The sequence below is a fragment of the Notolepis coatsorum genome (genome assembly GCF_963971535.1).
Source record: "Notolepis coatsorum genome assembly, contig: SCAFFOLD_1861, whole genome shotgun sequence".
In the NCBI taxonomy this organism is placed as follows: Eukaryota; Metazoa; Chordata; class Actinopteri; order Aulopiformes; family Paralepididae; genus Notolepis; species Notolepis coatsorum.
In genome coordinates, this window is record NW_028172934.1 from 25,352 (window position 1) to 31,351 (window position 6,000).

Consider the following 6,000-nt stretch of genomic DNA (forward strand, 5'->3'; position numbering starts at 1 on the left):
CATCATTAGTAACTAACAGCTAACGCTAGTCAGTGGACCAGGCTAGCACCTTTCCAGGAACAAAAGCATTCATTCTGAACGTTGCATCACTGACGCTTGAACTGTGTGAACTTGGTGAAACAACCTGCCAAACGGACAAAACGTTGCTACCATGTAACATCTCCGGTCTCTCTCTCTTCATCTTTCTCTTCTGTTCTCCCCGGCTGTTAACAGACTGTTATTCACGCTACCTGGCTAGTAGCTAGCGAGCTGTACCCAGCATGCCGTTCAGCGGTGTAACAGTTAATAGGGTCCCCTCTCACACACAGTGTAGGTGCAGTGAAAACAAGGGAACATATATTCTTTGAGACCAAACAATATTCACATGATAAACAGAGCGAGACAGCACTCCAGAGACTGTGCTGTTTGATCACAGACTCCACCAGCGCAGCTCACGGTCGATACAGAGAACTTGTTGTTGCACTGAATCCAGACATTTCTTGACATAAACTCTGTGAAGCACATTATGGACCACTGACCCCTCCCTCCCTGATGACCCCTCTGACCCCTCCCTCCCTGATGACCCCTCTGACCCCTCCCTCCCTGATGACCCCTCCGACCCCTCCCTCCTTGATGAGCTCAATAACTTTTAATAGTAGTAGTTTAGTAATTGTTTTATTCACTCATCATCACGCACAATACAATCATTCCAGACTGTCACAGTATTTTACTTTGGCAGTGACTGAAAAGGTACAGTGCTGCTTATATATATTATATGCCTTTCCTATATTCTTATCAAATTAAGCCTCTCTCTCTCTGTTAACCTCCAGCCCCTCACTCTCTCTCTGTTAACCTCCAGCCCCTCTCTCTCTCTCTCTCTGTTAACCTCCAGCCCCTCACTCTCTCTCTGTTAACCTCCAGCCCCTCTCTCTCTCTCTGTTAACCTCCAGCCCCTCTCTCTCTCTCTCTGTTAACCTCCAGCCCCTCTCTCTCTCTCTGTTAACCTCCAGCCCCTCACTCTCTCTCTGTTAACCTCCAGCCCCTCTCTCTCTCTCTCTGTTAACCTCCAGCCCCTCTCTCTCTCTCTGTTAACCTCCAGCCCCTCACTCTCTCTCTGTTAACCTCCAGCCCCTCACTCTCTCTCTGTTAACCTCCAGCCCCTCTCTCTCTCTCTGTTAACCTCCAGCCCCTCTCTCTCTCTCTGTTAACCTCCAGCCCCTCACTCTCTCTGTTAACCTCCAGCCCCTCACTCTCTCTGTTAACCTCCAGCCCCTCACTCTCTCTGTTAACCTCCAGCCCCTCTCTCTCTCTCTGTTAACCTCCAGCCCCTCTCTCTCTCTCTGTTAACCTCCAGCCCCTCTCTCTCTCTCTGTTAACCTCCAGCCCCTCACTCTCTCTCTCTGTTAACCTCCAGCCCCTCACTCTCTCTCTGTTAACCTCCAGCCCCTCACTCTCTCTCTGTTAACCTCCAGCCCCTCTCTCTCTCTCTGTTAACCTCCAGCCCCTCTCTCTCTCTCTGTTAACCTCCAGCCCCTCTCTCTCTCTCTGTTAACCTCCAGCCCCTCTCTCTCTCTCTGTTAACCTCCAGCCCCTCTCTCTCTCTGTTAACCTCCAGCCCCTCTCTCTCTCTCTCTCTGTTAACCTCCAGCCCCTCACTCTCTCTCTCTGTTAACCTCCAGCCCCTCTCTCTCTCTCTGTTAACCTCCAGCCCCTCACTCTCTCTCTCTGTTAACCTCCAGCCCCTCTCTCTCTCTCTGTTAACCTCCAGCCTCTCTCTCTCTCTCTGTTAACCTCCAGCCCCTCACTCTCTCTCTCTGTTAACCTCCAGCCCCTCTCTCTCTCTCTGTTAACCTCCAGCCCCTCTCTCTCTCTCTGTTAACCTCCAGCCCCTCACTCTCTCTCTCTGTTAACCTCCAGCCCCTCACTCTCTCTCTCTGTTAACCTCCAGCCCCTCACTCTCTCTCTCTGTTAACCTCCAGCCCCTCTCTCTCTCTCTGTTAACCTCCAGCCCCTCTCTCTCTCTCTGTTAACCTCCAGCCCCTCTCTCTCTCTGTTAACCTCCAGCCCCTCACTCTCTCTCTGTTAACCTCCAGCCCCTCTCTCTCTCTCTGTTAACCTCCAGCCCCTCACTCTCTCTGTTAACCTCCAGCCCCTCACTCTCTCTCTGTTAACCTCCAGCCCCTCTCTCTCTCTCTCTCTGTTAACCTCCAGCCCCTCTCTCTCTCTCTGTTAACCTCCAGCCCCTCTCTCTCTGTTAACCTCCAGCCCCTCTCTCTCTCTCTGTTAACCTCCAGCCCCTCTCTCTCTCTGTTAACCTCCAGCCCCTCTCTCTCTCTGTTAACCTCCAGCCCCTCTCTCTCTCTCTCTGTTAACCTCCAGCCCCTCTCTCTCTCTCTCTGTTAACCTCCAGCCCCTCTCTCTCTCTCTCTGTTAACCTCCAGCCCCTCTCTCTCTCTGTTAACCTCCAGCCCCTCTCTCTCTCTGTTAACCTCCAGCCCCTCTCTCTCTCTGTTAACCTCCAGCCCCTCTCTCTCTCTCTCTGTTAACCTCCAGCCCCTCTCTCTCTCTCTCTGTTAACCTCCAGCCCCTCTCTCTCTCTCTCTGTTAACCTCCAGCCCCTCTCTCTCTCTGTTAACCTCCAGCCCCTCACTCTCTCTCTGTTAACCTCCAGCCCCTCTCTCTCTCTCTGTTAACCTCCAGCCCCTCTCTCTCTCTCTGTTAACCTCCAGCCTCTCTCTCTCTCTCTGTTAACCTCCAGCCCCTCTCTCTCTCTCTGTTAACCTCCAGCCCCTCACTCTCTCTGTTAACCTCCAGCCCCTCACTCTCTCTGTTAACCTCCAGCCCCTCACTCTCTCTGTTAACCTCCAGCCCCTCACTCTCTCTGTTAACCTCCAGCCCCTCACTCTCTCTCTGTTAACCTCCAGCCCCTCTCTCTCTCTCTCTGTTAACCTCCAGCCCCTCTCTCTCTCTCTCTGTTAACCTCCAGCCCCTCTCTCTCTCTCTCTGTTAACCTCCAGCCCCTCTCTCTCTCTGTTAACCTCCAGCCCCTCACTCTCTCTCTGTTAACCTCCAGCCCCTCTCTCTCTCTCTGTTAACCTCCAGCCCCTCTCTCTCTCTCTGTTAACCTCCAGCCTCTCTCTCTCTCTCTGTTAACCTCCAGCCCCTCTCTCTCTCTCTGTTAACCTCCAGCCCCTCTCTCTCTGTTAACCTCCAGCCCCTCTCTCTCTCTCTGTTAACCTCCAGCCCCTCTCTCTCTCTCTGTTAACCTCCAGCCCCTCTCTCTCTCTCTGTTAACCTCCAGCCCCTCACTCTCTCTGTTAACCTCCAGCCCCTCACTCTCTCTGTTAACCTCCAGCCCCTCACTCTCTCTCTGTTAACCTCCAGCCCCTCACTCTCTCTGTTAACCTCCAGCCCCTCACTCTCTCTCTGTTAACCTCCAGCCCCTCTCTCTCTCTCTCTGTTAACCTCCAGCCCCTCACTCTCTCTCTGTTAACCTCCAGCCCCTCTCTCTCTCTCTCTGTTAACCTCCAGCCCCTCTCTCTCTCTCTCTGTTAACCTCCAGCCCCTCTCTCTCTCTCTCTGTTAACCTCCAGCCCCTCTCTCTCTCTCTGTTAACCTCCAGCCCCTCACTCTCTCTCTGTTAACCTCCAGCCCCTCTCTCTCTCTCTGTTAACCTCCAGCCCCTCACTCTCTCTCTCTCTGTTAACCTCCAGCCCCTCACTCTCTCTCTGTTAACCTCCAGCCCCTCTCTCTCTCTGTTAACCTCCAGCCCCTCACTCTCTCTGTTAACCTCCAGCCCCTCACTCTCTCTGTTAACCTCCAGCCCCTCACTCTCTCTGTTAACCTCCAGCCCCTCACTCTCTCTCTGTTAACCTCCAGCCCCTCTCTCTCTCTCTCTGTTAACCTCCAGCCCCTCTCTCTCTCTCTCTGTTAACCTCCAGCCCCTCTCTCTCTCTCTCTGTTAACCTCCAGCCCCTCTCTCTCTCTGTTAACCTCCAGCCCCTCACTCTCTCTCTGTTAACCTCCAGCCCCTCTCTCTCTCTCTGTTAACCTCCAGCCCCTCTCTCTCTCTCTGTTAACCTCCAGCCTCTCTCTCTCTCTCTGTTAACCTCCAGCCCCTCTCTCTCTCTCTGTTAACCTCCAGCCCCTCACTCTCTCTGTTAACCTCCAGCCCCTCACTCTCTCTGTTAACCTCCAGCCCCTCACTCTCTCTCTGTTAACCTCCAGCCCCTCACTCTCTCTGTTAACCTCCAGCCCCTCACTCTCTCTCTGTTAACCTCCAGCCCCTCTCTCTCTCTCTCTGTTAACCTCCAGCCCCTCACTCTCTCTCTGTTAACCTCCAGCCCCTCTCTCTCTCTCTCTGTTAACCTCCAGCCCCTCTCTCTCTCTCTCTGTTAACCTCCAGCCCCTCTCTCTCTCTCTCTGTTAACCTCCAGCCCCTCTCTCTCTCTCTGTTAACCTCCAGCCCCTCACTCTCTCTCTGTTAACCTCCAGCCCCTCTCTCTCTCTCTGTTAACCTCCAGCCCCTCACTCTCTCTCTCTCTGTTAACCTCCAGCCCCTCACTCTCTCTCTGTTAACCTCCAGCCCCTCTCTCTCTCTGTTAACCTCCAGCCCCTCTCTCTCTCTCTGTTAACCTCCAGCCCCTCTCTCTCTCTCTGTTAACCTCCAGCCCCTCTCTCTCTCTCTCTGTTAACCTCCAGCCCCTCTCTCTCTCTCTCTGTTAACCTCCAGCCCCTCACTCTCTCTCTGTTAACCTCCAGCCCCTCACTCTCTCTCTGTTAACCTCCAGCCCCTCTCTCTCTCTCTGTTAACCTCCAGCCCCTCTCTCTCTCTCTGTTAACCTCCAGCCCCTCTCTCTCTCTCTGTTAACCTCCAGCCCCTCTCTCTCTCTCTCTGTTAACCTCCAGCCCCTCTCTCTCTCTCTCTGTTAACCTCCAGCCCCTCACTCTCTCTGTTAACCTCCAGCCCCTCTCTCTCTCTGTTAACCTCCAGCCCCTCACTCTCTCTGTTAACCTCCAGCCCCTCTCTCTCTCTGTTAACCTCCAGCCCCTCACTCTCTCTCTGTTAACCTCCAGCCCCTCACTCTCTCTCTGTTAACCTCCAGCCCCTCTCTCTCTCTGTTAACCTCCAGCCCCTCTCTCTCTCTCTGTTAACCTCCAGCCCCTCACTCTCTCTCTGTTAACCTCCAGCCCCTCTCTCTCTCTGTTAACCTCCAGCCCCTCTCTCTCTCTCTGTTAACCTCCAGCCCCTCACTCTCTCTCTGTTAACCTCCAGCCCCTCTCTCTCTCTGTTAACCTCCAGCCCCTCACTCTCTCTCTCTCTGTTAACCTCCAGCCCCTCTCTCTCTCTCTGTTAACCTCCAGCCCCTCACTCTCTCTCTCTCTGTTAACCTCCAGCCCCTCTCTCTCTCTCTGTTAACCTCCAGCCCCTCACTCTCTCTCTGTTAACCTCCAGCCCCTCTCTCTCTCTCTGTTAACCTCCAGCCCCTCACTCTCTCTCTGTTAACCTCCAGCCCCTCTCTCTCTCTCTCTGTTAACCTCCAGCCCCTCTCTCTCTCTCTCTGTTAACCTCCAGCCCCTCTCTCTCTCTCTGTTAACCTCCAGCCCCTCTCTCTCTCTGTTAACCTCCAGCCCCTCTCTCTCTCTCTGTTAACCTCCAGCCCCTCTCTCTCTCTCTCTGTTAACCTCCAGCCCCTCTCTCTCTCTGTTAACCTCCAGCCCCTCTCTCTCTCTCTGTTAACCTCCAGCCCCTCTCTCTCTCTCTCTGTTAACCTCCAGCCCCTCTCTCTCTCTGTTAACCTCCAGCCCCTCTCTCTCTCTCTGTTAACCTCCAGCCCCTCACTCTCTCTCTGTTAACCTCCAGCCCCTCTCTCTCTCTCTGTTAACCTCCAGCCCCTCTCTCTCTCTCTGTTAACCTCCAGCCCCTCACTCTCTCTCTGTTAACCTCCAGCCCCTCACTCTCTCTCTCTCTGTTAACCTCCAGCCCCTCTCTCTCTCTCTGTTAACCTCCAGCCCCTCACT